Raw genomic sequence first — 15974 nt, 5'->3', positions numbered from 1 at the left:
ATAGTTTCATTGAGTTAGACAAGGCTGTGATCCACACAAAATGCTGGGCTGGATGAAGCACAAGCAGGAATCAAGATTGCCAGGAGAAATATCAATAACCTCAGATATGCAGATGACACCACCCTTATGGAAGAAAGGGAAGAAGAACTAAAGAGCCTCTTGATGAAAGTGAAAGAGGAGAATGAAAAGGCTAGGTTAAAACTTTACATTCAAAAACAAACATTATGGCATCCGGTCCCATCACTTCATGTCAAATGGAGGGAAACAATGGAAACAGTGATAGACTTTTTATTTTCTTGGGCTCCAAAATCACTGTAGATGGTGACTGCAGCCATGAATTTAAAAGACACTTGCTCCTTGGAAGAAAGGGTATGTCAAACCTAGACAGCATATTAAAAAGCAGAGATGTTTCTTTGCTGACAAAGGTCCATCTAGCCAAAGCTATGGTTTTTCCAGTAGTCATATATGGATGTGAGAGTTGGACCATAAAGAAGGCTGAGCACAGGAGAAATGATACTTTTGAACTGTGATGTTGGAAAAGACTCTTGGGAGTCTCTTGGACAGCAAGGAGATCAAACCAGTCAATCCTAAGGGAAATCAATCCTGAATATACATTGAAAGGACTGACGCTGAAGCTGAAGCTCCAATATTTTGGTCTCCCGATGCGCAGGGCTGACTCATTAGAAAAGACCCTGATTCTGGGAAAGACTGAAGGAGGAGAAGAAGGGGATGACAGAGGATGAGATGGCTGGATGGCTTCAATGGATATGAGTTTGAGCAAGCTCTGGGAGATGGTGAAGGACAGGGATGTCTGGCATGCTGCAGGCCATGGGGTTGCAAAGAGTCAGACATGACTGAGTGACTGAACAACAACAATGTTATTTTTAACTAAAGGGTAAATGATGGATTGTTATTTTGATGAGAAGAACTTGCCTTTGAGGTCAAATCTAAAATCCCATGGATAAGGGTGAAGAAAGGTGCAGAAAGAAGAGCAATGTGCATACTACCAGAACTGACATCACCACCATGGGGGTCAGATGGAACTGATATTACTAGTTTTGTTACATAGGTGAGTAACCTGAGGCTGAATAATTCAATAATAATCTAAGGTTTAGAATAGTTTAATGGCTGGTATGAATTAATACATGATAGATTTGGGGTTTGAACACTATTTTCCTAAATCCCAGGTGGTGCTAATGGTAAAGAACGCACATACCAATGCAGGAGATGTAAGAGACACGCATTCCATCCCTGGGTTGGGAAAATCCCCTGGAGGAGGGCATGGCAACCCACTCCCATATTTTTTCCTGGAGAATCTCATGGACAGAAGAGTCTGATGGGCTACAATCCATGGGGTCACAAAGAGTCAGACATGACTGAATCAACTTAGCATGCATGCATGTTCTTAAAGCCCAGTTCAGTAGTTTTCTTTTTGCCTTATACTACTTTGCTTTTCATACTGTCCATGGGGTTCTCAGTATATAAGAAAAGCTATGAAAACCTAGAGAGCATATTAAAAAGCAGAGACATCACTTTGCCAACAAAGGTTTGTATAGTCAAAGCTATGGTTTTTCCAGTAGTCATGTACAGGTGTGTGAGTTGGACCATAAAGAAGGCTGAGCGCTGAAGAATTGATGCTTTTGAACTGTGGTGTGGGAGAAGACTCTTGCGAGTCCCTTGGACTGTACTGAGTTCAACCAGTCTATCCTAAAGGAAGTCAGCCTGAATATACATTGGAAGGACTGCTGCTGAAGCTGATGCTCCAATACTTTGACCACCAGATGAGAAGAGACGACTTATTGGAAAAGACCCTGAAGCTGGGAAAGACTGAAGGCAAAAGGAGAAGGGGGCAGCAGAGGATGAGCTGGTTAGATAGCATCACTGACTCAATGAACATAAATTTGAGAAAACTCCAGGAGATAGTGGAGGACAGAGGAGCCTGGCATGCTATGGTCCATGAGGTTATAAAGAGTCATACATGACTTAGTAATTGAATAACAACAAGTCTGCTTTTCAAAGACAATATGTAGAAAGGCCAGTATTCTTTTTATTTTTAATTGGAGTATAATTGCTTTACATGTTGTGTTAGTTTCTGCTGTACGACAGTATGAATCAGTCATAAGTATACATACATCCCCTCCCTCTTGAGCCTCTCTCCCACCACCCCATCCCACCCCTCTAGGTCATCACCAAGCACCAAGCTGAGTTCCCTGGGCTATACAGTAGCTTCCCACTAGCTATCTGTTTTATACATGGTAGTATGTGTACATGTCAATGCTACTCTCTCAGTTTGTCCCACCGTCCCCTTCTTCCCATGCCCACAAGTCCATTCTCTATATGTGTGTCTCTGTTGCTCCCCTGCAAATAGATTCATCAATGCCATCTTTCTAGATTCCATGTATATGTGTTAATATACCATATTTGTTTTTCTCTTTCTAACTTACTTCACTCCATATGACAGACTAGGTTCATCCATATCACTATAAAGGCCCCAGTTTCATTCCTTTTTATGGCTGAGCAATATTCTATTAAGGCCAGTATTCTTGACTGCTGTCGGCAACGAAGAAGCACCTCTCTTCCTTAGTGTGAAGCAGGAAGAGGGAGGGCGGTGGAAAGTTTATGGCAGCAGAAATTGTCCAAGAAGCCACATTTTGGGAGTCTTTCTCCAGATTTGCTTTCTTACAGGATTTCAAAGTTGGAGGCTTATTTCCCCAAAGGCATGCGTTTCAATTTTTGGCTTGGGTGGGGCCCCTCAGGTCATAATACCAGAGGCCCATGTTGCAGCTTTCCCTCTAAAATCTGTGTTGTCTTTCAATTCTCAAATGAACTGCAATATATCTATATATTTTTTCTACCAAAATCACTCAAATATCAATGCTGATATGAAAGACTAGCACTTTTAGAGTTATGTGTGTTGTCAATATTTCATAGCTTTCAATCCCAGAGTAAAGAGCATAATCTTAATAGTTTTTCTTTCTAATGCCCTGTTATTTACCCAATATGACTGGAAAAAGACAAAGAGAAAGACCTTGACCTTTTGCAGTTTTTTTTATTTTAAGTGCATTTTATAGTCTGTATAACAAGCCAGTGGTTGTTTAGGCTATATTTTGCCCTGTAATTCATGTTAGAGGCATCTTCACCAGAGACCTGAAATGGAATTTTTATTTGATTTACATTTATAGTGCAATTTTCTCTGGCATGTTACTTTTCTTGTAAGTTGCACCAAAACATGAGGTAAATAGGTAGATTACATTGCTAAACAAAGAACAGAAAAAACATATTTAAAAAAACTAGATTCAGAATAATTAATTTTTTATTTTTATTTTTTTTAATTTTATTTTCTTTTTAAACTTTACAATATTGTATTAGTTTTGCCAAATATCAAAATGAATCCGCCACAGGTATACCTGTATTCCCCATCTTGAACCCTCCTCCCTCCTCCCTCCCCATACCCTCCCTCTGGGTCGTCCCAGTGCACCAGCTCCAAGCATCCAGTATCGTGCATCGAACCTGGACTGGTGACTCATTTCATACATGATATTATACATGTTTCAATGCCATTCTCCCAAATCTTCCCACCCTCTCCCTCTCCCACAGAGTCCATAAGACTGTTCTATACATCAGTGTCTCTTTTGCTGTCTCGTACACAGGGTTATTTTTACCATCTTTCTAAATTCCATATATATGCGTTAGTATACTGTATTGGTGTTTTTCTTTCTGGCTTACTTCACTCTGTATAATAGGTTCCAGTTTCATCCATCTCATTAGAACTGATTCAAATGTATTCTTTTTAATGGCTGAGTAATACTCCATTGTGTATATGTACCACTGCTTTCTTATCTATTCATCTGCTGATGGGCATCTAGGTTGCTTCCATGTCCTGGCTATTATAAACAGTGCTGCAATGAACATTGGGATACACGTGTCTCTTTCCCTTCTGGTTTCCTCAGTGTGTATGCCCAGCAGTGGGATTGCTGGATCATAAGGCAGTTCTATTTCCAGTTTTTTAAGGAATCTCCACACTGTTCTCCATAGTGGCTGTCTAGTTTGCATTCCCACCAACAGTGTAAGAGGGTTCCCTTTTCTCCACACCCTCTCCAGCATTTATTGCTTGTAGACTTTTGGATCACAGCCATTCTGACTGGCGTGAAATGGTACCTCATAGTGGTTTTGATTTGCATTTCTCTGATAATGAGTGATGTTGAGCATCTTTTCATGTGTTTGTTAGCCATCTGTATGTCTTCTTTGGAGAAATGTCTATTTAGTTCTTTGGCCCATTTTTTGATTGGGTCATTTATTTTTCTGGAGTTGAGCTGTAGGAGTTGCTTGTATATTTTTGAGATTAGTTGTTTGTCAATTACATCATTTGCTATTATTTTCTCCCATTATGAAGGCTGCCTTTTCACCTTGCTAATAGTTTCCTTTGTTGTGCAGAAGCTTTTAAGTTTAATTAGGTCCCATTTGTTTATTTTGGCTTTTATTTCCAATATTCTGGGAGGTGGGTCATAGAGGATCCTGCTGTGATGTATGTCGGAGAGTGTTTTGCCTATGTTCTCCTCTAGGAGTTTTATAGTTTCTGGTCTTACGTTGAGATCTTTAATCCATTTTGAGTTTATTTTTGAGTATGGTGTTAGAAAGTGTTCTAGTTTCATTCTTTTACAGGTGGTTGACCAGTTTTCCCAGCACCACTTGTTAAAGAGATTGTCTTTAATCCATTGTATATTCTTGCCTCCTTTGTCAAAGATAAGGTGTCCATATGTGTGTGGATTAATCTCTGGGCTTTCTATTTTGTTCCATTGATCAATATTTCTGTCTTTGTGCCAGTACCATACTGTCTTGATAACTGTGGCTTTGTAATAGAGCCTGAAGTCAGGTAGGTTGATTCCTCCAGTTCCATTCTTCTTTCTCAAGATAGCTTTGGCTATTCGAGGTTTTTTGTATTTCCATACAAATTGTGAAGTTATTTGTTCTAGCTCTGTGAAGAATACCGTTGGTAGCTTGATAGGGATTGCATTGAATCTATAAATTGCTTTGGGTAGTATACTCATTTTCACTATATTGATTCTTCCAATCCATGAACATGGTATATTTCTCCATCTATTAGTGTCCTCTTTGATTTCTTTCACCAGTGTTTTATAGTTTTCTATATATAGGTCTTTAGTTTCTTTAGGTAGATATATTCCTAAGTATTTTATTCTTTCCGTTGCAATGGTGAATGGAATTGTTTCCTTAATTTCTCTTTCTGTTTTCTCATTATTAGTGTATAGGAATGCAAGGGATTTCTGTGTGTTGATTTTATATCCTGCAACTTTACTATAATCATTGATTAGTTCTAGTCCCAAAACAATGAATTTCACCTTTTTCTCAAGCACACATGGAACCTTCTCCAGGATAGATCACATCCTGGGCCATAAATCTAGCCTTGGTAAATTCAAAAAAATAGAAATCATTCCAAGCATCTTTTCTGACCACAATGCAGTAAGATTAGATCTCAATTACAGGAGAAAAACTATTAAAAATTCCAACATGTGGAGGCTGAACAACATGCTGCTGAATAACCAACAAATCACAGAATAAATCAAAAAAGAAATCAAAATTTGCATAGAAACTAATGAAAATGAAAACACAACAACCCAAAACCTGTGGGACACTTTAAAAGCAGTCCTAAGGAGAAAGTTCATAGCAATACAGGCATACCTCAAGAAACAAGAAAAAAGTCAAATAAATAACCTAACCCTACAACTAAAGCAGCTAGAAAAGGAAGAAATGAAGAACCCCAGGGTTAGTAGAGGGAAAGAAATCTTAAAAATTAGGGCAGAAATAAATGCAAAAGAAACAAAAGAGACCATAGCAAAATCAACAAAGCCAAAAGCTGGTTCTTTGAAAGGATAAATAAAATTGGCAAACCATTAGCCAGACTCATCAAGAAACAATGGGAGAAAAATCAAATCAATAAAATTAGAAATGAAAATGGAGAGATCACAACAGACAACACAGAAATACAAAGGATCATAAGAGACTACTATCAACAATTATATGCCAATAAAATGGACAACGTGGAAGAAATGGACAAATTCTTAGAAAAGTACAACTTTCCAAAACTGGACCAGGAAGAAATAGAAAATCTTAACAGACCCATCACAAGCATGGAAATTGAAACTGTAATCAAAAATCTTCCAGCAAACAAAAGCCCAGGTCCAGACGGCTTCACAGCTGAATTCTACCAAAAATTTAGAGAAGAGCTAACACCTATCCTGCTCAAACACTTTGAGAAAATTGCAGAGGAAGGTAAACTTCCAAACTCATTCTATGAGGCCACCATCACCCTAATACCAAAACCTGACAAAGATCCCACAAAAAAAGAAAACTACAGGCCAATATCACTGATGAACATAGATGCAAAAATTCTTAACAAAATTCTAGCAATCAGAATCAAACAACACATTAAAAAGATCATACACCATGACCAAGTGGGCTTTATCCCAGGGATGCAAGGATTCTTCAATATCCGCAAATCAATCAATGTAATACACCACATTAACAAATTGAAAAATAAAAACCATATGATTATCTCAATAGATGCAGAGAAAGCCTTTGACAAAATTCAACATCCATTTATGATAAGAACTCTCCAGAAAGCAGGAATAGAAGAAACATACCTCAACATAATAAAAGCTATATATGACAAACCCACAGCAAACATTATCCTCAATGGTGAAAAATTGAAAGCATTTCCTCTAAAGTCAGGAACAAGACAAGGGTACCCACTTTCACCATTACTATTCAACATAGTTTTGGAAGTTTTGGCCACAGCAATCAGAGCAGAAAAAGAAATAAAAGGAATCCAAATTGGAAAAGAAGAAGTAAAATTCTCACTATTTGCAGATGACATGATCCTCTACATAGAAAACCCTAAAGACTCCACCAGAAAATTACCAGAATAATTAATTTTTTTTAAAGACTGCATCAATCTACATACCTGATTTCCACTTCAGAAACTGGAAAACTTAAAAAGATATAAAATACTAATAATTCTTAAATGGCTTTGTAAACTAGAAAGACACAATTATAGAAAAGGTACACCTTTTTCACCACGATTTCATTGGCATTTATACAGCCAACAGATATTAAATTCATAGTTAAAATCATTGAGCTGAGTGCTTGGGATAAATGCAGTCAATTACACAAAATAGTTTTATCCCTCATGGAACTTTTATAACCTTGCAGAGCAGCGAGAGAGAAAGAGGTCACACATGTATATATACATGCCTGTATTTATACAGGTATATATATATATATATATATATATACACACACACACATATATATATGGAATTTTACCTATATTCTACTAATGTGTTTTAATGGAGAGATTACTTCATTTCAATTCTAACTGGCATTTGATTTCTATAAAGCTTAAATAATGTTTTGTGATTTTTGCCAGTTATATTTCTCCTTAAAAAAATTGGCTATGACATGTGTTACTTAGTTGTGGCTCAGAGATTTTCTTCTAGTTTGAATGATGTATTTATATAATCATGTCATATTTACTGAAAGTGTTTCCCAGCTTCATATACATTTATATGAAAATTTTATCTATATGAACATAAAGAAATTATTTTTTATCAACCTGATCAGTCTTTTTCTTTCTGATCTGTGTTTTTATTTCTGAACTTAGAAAATCTCTCCCAGAACTCCTACTTCTTCTCCTTCCCCCAACCTGAGTCCAGTAGGAAAGAAGGAAGAAAACAATACCATGTTTTGAGATCCCTACTTCTCTATGTGTTAATCATTCATTCGTATCTGACTCTTTGCGACCCCACAAACTGCTCCTCTGTTCACCAGGCTCCTCTGTCCATGGGATTCTTCAGGCAAGAATACTGGAGTGGGTTGTCATTTCATTCTCCAGGGGATGTTCCCGACCTAAGAGTCGAACCTGAGTCTTCAGCATTGCGGGCAGATTCTTTACCATCTGAACCACTCGGGAAGCCCAATAGATTGATTTATATGTCTGTGCTATTTAATATGTATTATTCTATAGACAATAAAAATGTGATAAAAACATACCTACTATTTTATAACCTTGGTTTTCCACCTTTCTTGTAATAACACGCTTTTCCAAGTCAGTAACTACTTATCTGATCATGTTTTTGAATATATATATAGTTTTTATATACCCTCCAAATAATAAATATTTAGAATTGTTTCAAATTAAAATTAAGACTACTATGATTTCCAAGAACAAAGTCTGGTATTCGTGAAGCCAAGAGTCAGGGAAAAAGCATTTAAAGAAAGAATAATCAGCTGTGGCAAATGAGGTAGAATAATCAATTCACTGCTGAGAACCGACCATTGGATTTGGAAAAATGTAAGTTGCTAGTGGTCTTAACATAACAGTTTCCATGGCATGCTGGAGAGGAAAGTCTGAAGACGTAAGTGGTGGTAAGGACGAGTTGACAGTGAGTTACAGCAGATTTCTTGGGCTGTTTGGCTTTAATGGAGGACATTTCTAACAAGGAGGTAAGAGATGGGTAAAGACAAAAACTTACCCATATTTTTTAAGATGGGAGATGCTGGGGTTTGAGAGAACCAATAGAAAACATCCCTTTCATATCTGCCCAAATTCTGAATCTATGACACATAGGAAACAGGCAGTCGAAGACCAGAATATTACTTACTGAGAAAACTGTTAAGGTAGATGGATTAAGTCCATCAGCCATATGGACTGATTTTTTACAGAGCCAATATTTTACAGAGAATTAAGTAGACTTACCTGCCCAGTACCTGGCAGCCCTGAACAATTGTGGAGTTTCCCCACTGGGGTCTGCTCTTGTAATACATAATTTTAAGGAAATGAATAATAGGTGGATTTTCTTTAGGCAGGTAGAAGCCCAAGGAGAAAGAGAGAAGAAGCTGAGTTGAGCTTCTCTATTCACCAATCAGATCATTTCCCCATTCCCTGGAGGATGAATGAGTTCTTTCCTAACAAAAGATATCTCACCATGTCTGCTTACTGATTGAAACAGGAAAAACTGAAGTTTCAGGGGAGAAGACCAGAGTTCTTGAGTAGGTTACAGTAGATGAGATCTGGTACACAAGCATTTGATAGGAACTAGGGAAATTTATCCCATTTACTAGGAGAGGAGACAGAAGGTAAGGGTACAGATAAAGTGCAATTGACAAATCTGGTGTTGGAAAATGCATTTCTCTCTTCTGATTGTTCTTATTTCTCTGTGAAATAGGAAGCGAGATCATCAGTTATGAGTGAAAAGAGGAGAACAGTTTCAAAGAGACAGATGGTGTGAAATAATCTCCTCCAAGAGTGGGAAAGGAAATTGACTAGAGAGATGAAGACTGGCTGAGCAGTGCTGAGGGTCCACTTCAGTTTTGTGGTTATAAATTTAGAGAGAGTTCATGCAGTGTAGTAATAGATTTTTTTCTCCCCTGGCCACACTGCTCAAACGCAGGAAAAGACGAGGCAGAGAGCTTTATTTAACCAAGGCTGTGCTTTTGCTAGGTGACTCTTAGAGAGAGAGAGAGAAAGAAAGGGTGTTTCGGTTGTATGCAAGGGGGTGATGAAGCATGGAACTTGGTTTAGTTAAAGAGAACAGAAAGGATGAGAGGTACAATAAAAAGAAACAGGCAAGGGCAATGAACTGAAGTTCCTAACGGGGTCAAAGAAATGTTGATTTATGAGTACTGGGATAAATATGTTGATAGGTGTAACTGTTACAGAATAAAGTGCTTGAAATTGAGATATATGTAAAAGGAAATGATAGGGTTCAGAGTTTAGCTCTGAGAGTCAGTAGCCAAGGGGGATGGGCTGAAGACATCATTCCAAGTAAAGAAGTCAAGATTCTGAGAGGACAGTTTGCGGGATGGACCATCTACATAACTGCTGAAGATGATGCCAGAAACACTGGGCCAAGTGCTAAAAGCTTCAGTGAGTTGTAAAACTGAAAGATTAGAGAATGATTTCAGGGAGGAAGAGTGGAAAGTAGCTTTGTCTACTGTTGGGTTCTGGAAGAAGATAGAAGAGAAAAAATATCTGAGAAAACAATGGCAAATAAGGAGGGCATCAGTTATCTTGGGTCCACAGTGTGGGGACTGGGTGAGAAAAAGCAGGTACCACTTGAAAGGGCCTCAACTACTTTCTTTGACTTTTTTAGATAGATCATAAGATAAAGAGATGAATGTTCCTGGGAGAGACCACGGTTGTGGAAGATGATGCCAAAGAAAGACCATAAGTGATAGAAAGCTGAGTGAAAGGATTTAGATGATTAGGGGACGTAGATCTGTATATGTGGAGATGTTCCTGTGTGTTCTTTGCTGACCTGGGTTCCTGGACGTCTGGAAGAGATAGAGATAAGTGAGGCGTACTGGCATTAGTCCTGATGATCGCCTTGGAGAAGGCAGGTCCTTGATTCAATTTACAGCCTTTTTCTTGGTTATAATAGGGGAGAAGTGGAGCATCTGATTATGAGAATGGTGGTCTTACCATGGACTTATAGAAATCTGGAAAGTTCCTTAAATCCAGCTGAGGGAAACATTATGGTATACTGAGCTATTCACTTTGCTCTTTCTGTCCAGAATTTTCTAAGTGTCTGGTCTGTTTATTCTATGTAATGTAATGTAATGTGCATGCATGTTCAGTCACTCAGTCGTGTCCAACTCTTTATGACCCCGTGGACTATGGCCCTCCAGGCTCCTCTGTTCATGGGATTCTCCAGGCAAGACAACTGGAATGGGATGCCATTTCCTCCTCAGGGACTCTTCCCCACCCAGGGATTGAACCTGCATCTCTTGCATTGGCAGGTGGATTCTTTACCACTGAGCCACCTGGGAATCCCATGTAATGTAATTACATTGCAAACTTTGAAAAAAATTCCTCTGGATTTTTGATGATTCATTCTTAAGATTGATTTGAAGGTTAGTAGAAAAATATCAGAATCCTCCTCTTCCTTCCACTCAGAAATAAATTTTCTCCCTCCTCTGAATTTCTCATAACCCTTTACTTAGATCTCTCTTATAAAATTTTATCACAATTATTTTTTTATGAATGTCTTATATATATGACATATACAACTTTCTATTACACTGCAGTGCTCCCAAACTGTACCTTAAATATAGTGGTTCTGAAATAAATATATGAGGAATGTTTGAATAAAAAAGCAATGAACAAGCTGGGAATCCAAAAGTCTGCATTTGAGAATCATTCTGCCTCTTACTAGGTACGTGACCTTGAACAAGTTATTTAACTTCTCATACTTGTATCTGTAGGATGGGAATAATAATGGTCTTCTCTATTTACAGCTGCTGAAGTAAAAAGTGTGGAAATTAAATATAGTACTGGAGCATGCTTTGAAAACTCATTCAAGGAAGTGATTTGAAAATGACATTTGAAAAAATATTATCATTCATTACAAGACAATTTGATAATTTGCAAGAAGCACTCTATTATATGTCCAACAATTATTTTTTGGCTCAAATATGTCCCAAAATGAAAAACCTGGCTAGGACACAGATGGTAATTAGGCCCTTTCATTCCACCATGAATGAAATACTTGACTTTAAAATACTTTACATACTTTAGCATGGAAGTACTACTGAAGGTAGTGGCCATGAACTGACATTCAACTCTAAACTCAACAAAAACATGCTATTTCTTCATACCACACCAAAATCCCAACATTGCTTATTCGCTAGAGTTAAATACTATCTTTATTCTTGAATTCTATTTCAAAGAATGTAGAGGAAAAGTATAGTACAGTGGCTTGAATTTGAATCCCAGTTTTGTGGCTGAGTGAATTTAAAACTTTAACAGGGTTTCCTAATGGCAACCCACTCTAGTGTTATTGCCTGGAGAATCCCAGGGATGGGGGAGCCTAATGGTCTGCTGCCTATACGGTCGCACAGAGTCAGACACCACTGAAGCGACTTAGCAGCCTAACTTATAAAATAGAAATGATATTATCTTCCTCGTAAAGCTATTCTGAGGACAAAATATGATAATATTTAAAATATGTATGTGAGCATTTTGATGTGCTACCTGGCCAATGACAATATCTCAAAAAATGTTGGGCATTTTTAAAATCATCATAAAATATCTAGTAACATATGAAGGATGATAAATGAAATGGAAAACAAAGAGCTAGTACAGAGAATCAACAAATCTGAAAGACTGTTCTTGGAAAAAGATTAATAAAATAACCAAACCTATGGGGAAATTGATCAAGAAAAGTAGAGCAAGAACACACAAGAAATGCTAGAGATGAAAGGGGGATATAATTGCAGATACAGCATAGGTTAAAATTTAATAAGACAATATTGTTAATGCCAATAAGTTCAAAAAGTTAGACAAAAGAGATACATTTCTAGAAGAGAATTATAACTTACCAAGCTTAGGAAGAAACAGAAAGTTAAAATATTCCTACAAAGAAAGAAAATGAAAGTGTTAGTCGTTCTGTCATATCCAACTCTTTGCAACCCCATGGACTGTAGCCCACCAGGCTCCTCTGTCCATGGAATTCTCCAGGCAAGAATACTGGGTGGGTAGCCATTCCTTTCTCCAGGGGATCTTCCCAACCCATGGATCAAACTGGGTCTCCTGCTTTGCAGGTAGATTTTTTATCATGTAAGCCACCATATTCCTCTAATCCTTAAAGAAATTGAATTAGTAGTATCAAACCTTCTAATAACAGGTCAAGATAATTTTACAAGTGAGTTATACCAAAGCTTTAGGAAGCAGATAACCTCCATCTTATTCAATCTAGAGAACAGAGAAAGAAGTAAAGCTCCTCAAACTCACTTTGCAAGATGAGTAAAGCTTAGATGTCAGAACTACAAGAATATGAGAAACTAAAATTGCAGTTTAATCTGACTCATAAACATAGATTCAGTGACCTACCTAAACCAAAATTTATAAAATGAAGTCCATCAAAACAAACAAAAAATAATACATAGAGAAATAAGTATGAAATAAATATTTATCTAAGAAATAAAAGGTTGCAACATTATAAATCTACTGATACATTTTTCAAAATTAATATTTAAAGAAGAAAAATCATGTAGTCATCTTAATAGATGCAAATAAGGCAATTGATGAAATTCAACAACCTTAGCAAAAAAAAAATTGAAGAAATTTTCTTTAACTTGATAAAGTGTGTCTGCCACAAATCTACAATAAGCATTGTGATAATGGTCAAAAATTAGAATCATTCCATTTAATCTTAGGAAAATAGTGAGGATACTACTATTATTACTTTGATTCAACAATGTATTAGAGATCTAGCTGGAGCAGTAAGGCAAGATAAAAGAAGATACAAATATATGGAAAGGAAGTGTGCCTACCTGCTTGGGTTGCTATAACAACATATGATAAACTGGGGGTTTAAACAACAGACCAAGGTTCTAGCCAATTTGGTTCCTGTTATGATCTTGCTTCCTGGCTTGCAAACAGCTAGCTTCTTGCTGTGTCCTCGTATGGCAGGAAAGGGAGAGGGAGAGAGAGAGAGCAAGCAAGCGTGAAAGTAAGCGCCTGATGTCTTCTTATAAGGTTACTAAACCCATCATGAGGACCACATCCTCATAACCTAATGTAAATTACTTACCTCCCAAAGGCCCCTTCTTCAAATGCCATCACATTGAGAGTTAGGACTTCAACATAAGAATTTGGAGGTGAGGGAGGCAATAACTTGAGGCAACAATTCAGTCTATAGCAAGAAGATATCAAAACATCTAAATGATTGATTTTCTGCATAGGAATTCAAATGGATCTACAGAAAAATATTGTTGATAACTGTGATTAGCAAAATGGCCGAAATGGGATTAATATATAAAAATCAGTCACATTTTTTTTCTACCAGAAACAGACAATAAATCTTTTGAAATATAAAATTTATAGTAGCAATTAAAAAACCATAAAATACCTAAGAATAAATCTTAGAAAGTGTGGGTAAGTATTCATAGAGAAAATTAGAAAACTTCATTAAACAACGTTAAGGAAGATCTAAATAAATAGAAAGAAAAGTGGACCAACTACACAGAATAGAGAGCTCAGTATATAAGAGAACTTTACATATATGACAAAGTGAAACCATAAATAAATGGGGAGAGAATGTATAACTTAGTAGATGGTGTTGGGAAAATTGACTTACTTTAGGAAAAAAAATGTAGACATCTCTATAACACTGTTTACAAAAGTGAACTATAGGGATGAATTAAAAATCTAACTGTAAGAATTACATTTTAAAATTCTTAAAAAGAGACACAGGAAAATAACTTTGTAACTTAGAATATTGGTTTTCTATTGGTGTTAAAAAAATACCATAAACTTTGTGGCTTAAACAACAGAAATTTATTGTCAGAAGTTTTAAAGATAAGGTGTCTATAAGTTGTGTTTCTTCTGGGTCCTCTAGAAAAGAACCCTTTTCTTACCTTTTCCTGCTTCTAGAGGCCATCTGCATTCCTTGGCTTGTGGTCCCTTCTTCAGTCATCAAAGCCAGCATCATAGCATCTTCAAATCAGGAAGGACAAGAACACTCTTTGACATAAATCACAGCAATATCTTTTTTGATTCATCTCCTAGAGTAATAGCAATAAAAACAAAAATAAATGGGACCTAATTAAACTCAAAAGCTTTTGCACAGCAAAAGAAACCATAAACAAAATGAAAAGACAACCCACAGAATGGGAAAAAATAGTTGCAAACCATGCAACTGACAAGGAATTAATCTCCAAAATTTATAAACAGCTCATACAGTTCAATATCAAAAAAATAAACAACCCAGTCAAAAAAAAAATGGGCAGAAAACCTAAACAGATGTTTCTCCAAAGAAGACGTACAGATGGCCAAAAGGCACATGAAAAGATGCTCAACAGTGCTAATTATTAAAGAAATGCAGATCAAAACTACAATAAGATAGCAGTCATAATTGGCCATCATCAAAATGTCTACAAACAAATTCTGGAGAGGGTGTGGAGAAAAGGGAACCCTCTTACACTCTTGGAGGTAATGAAATTTGGCACAGTCACTATGGAGAATAGTATGGAAGTTTCTTATAAAACTAAAAACTCACTCAAGCAAACCCACTCCTGGGCATATATCCAGAAAAAAAAAAAAAAGAACAGCAACAACCATGGTTTGAAAGGATACATGTACACCAGTGTTCACTGCAGCATTATTTACAATAGCCAAGACATGGGAACAACCTATATGTCCATCAGCAGATGAACAGGCAGAGAAGGTGTGGCACATGTATAAAATGGAATATGCTGCTGCTACTGCCAAGTCGCTTCAGTCATGTCCAACTCTGTGCAACCCCATAGAGGGCAGCCTACCAGGCTCCCCAGTCCCTGGGATTCTCCAGGCAAGAACACTGGAGTGGGTTGCCATTTCCTTCTCCAATGGATCAAAGTGAAAATTGAAAGTGAAGTCGCTCAGTCGTGTCCAACTCATATATTCAGCCATTAAAAAGAACGAAATAATGCCATTTGCAGCAATATGGATGGACCTAGAGACTATCATATTAAGTGAAGTAAGTCAGAGAAAGACAAGTATCATGTATCATTTATGTGAGGAATATTAAAAAAAAAATGATACAGATGAACTTATTTACAAAAGAGAATTCCAAACTCACAAACTTAGAGAACAAACTTATGGTTACTATGGGGGAAAGGTTAGTGGGGATAGTTAGGGAGTTTGGGATTGACATGTACACACTGATATATTTTAAATGGATAACCAAGGACTACTGTATAGCACAGAGAACTCACAACTTTTTGCATTTTGTTGCCCAATAAATCTGATACTATTTTGGTAAAAAAAAAATTACATAATAACTTAAATGGGAAAAGAATTGGAAAAGTAATAGATACATGTTTGTTTATAACTTTGCTGTATACCTGAAACTAGCACATTATTTTTAATCAACTATACACCAATATAAAATAAAAAGTTTTAAATACGTCTATCT

General features: G+C 36.8%; 1 long non-coding RNA gene across 2 annotated transcripts in view; it reads right to left on the bottom strand.

The window, feature by feature from the left end:
* Positions 1-13616: 13616 nt before the first annotated feature.
* LOC139185159 (uncharacterized) overlaps positions 13617-15974 on the bottom strand; it is a 121271-nt gene continuing 118913 nt past the window's right edge. Inside the window, exons 3-4 of one of the 2 annotated variants that reach the window (XR_011568686.1) lie at positions 14437-14583; positions 13617-13775 (exon numbers count right to left, since the gene is read on the bottom strand). This is a non-coding gene — a long non-coding RNA (uncharacterized lncRNA). The remainder of the gene's footprint in view (positions 13776-14436; positions 14584-15974) is intronic. The other variant, XR_011568687.1, reaches the window with a different exon arrangement.

The sequence above is a fragment of the Bos indicus genome, chromosome 10 (genome assembly GCF_029378745.1).
Source record: "Bos indicus isolate NIAB-ARS_2022 breed Sahiwal x Tharparkar chromosome 10, NIAB-ARS_B.indTharparkar_mat_pri_1.0, whole genome shotgun sequence".
In the NCBI taxonomy this organism is placed as follows: domain Eukaryota; kingdom Metazoa; phylum Chordata; class Mammalia; order Artiodactyla; family Bovidae; genus Bos; species Bos indicus.
This window is presented reverse-complemented; position numbering and strand designations above follow the sequence as displayed.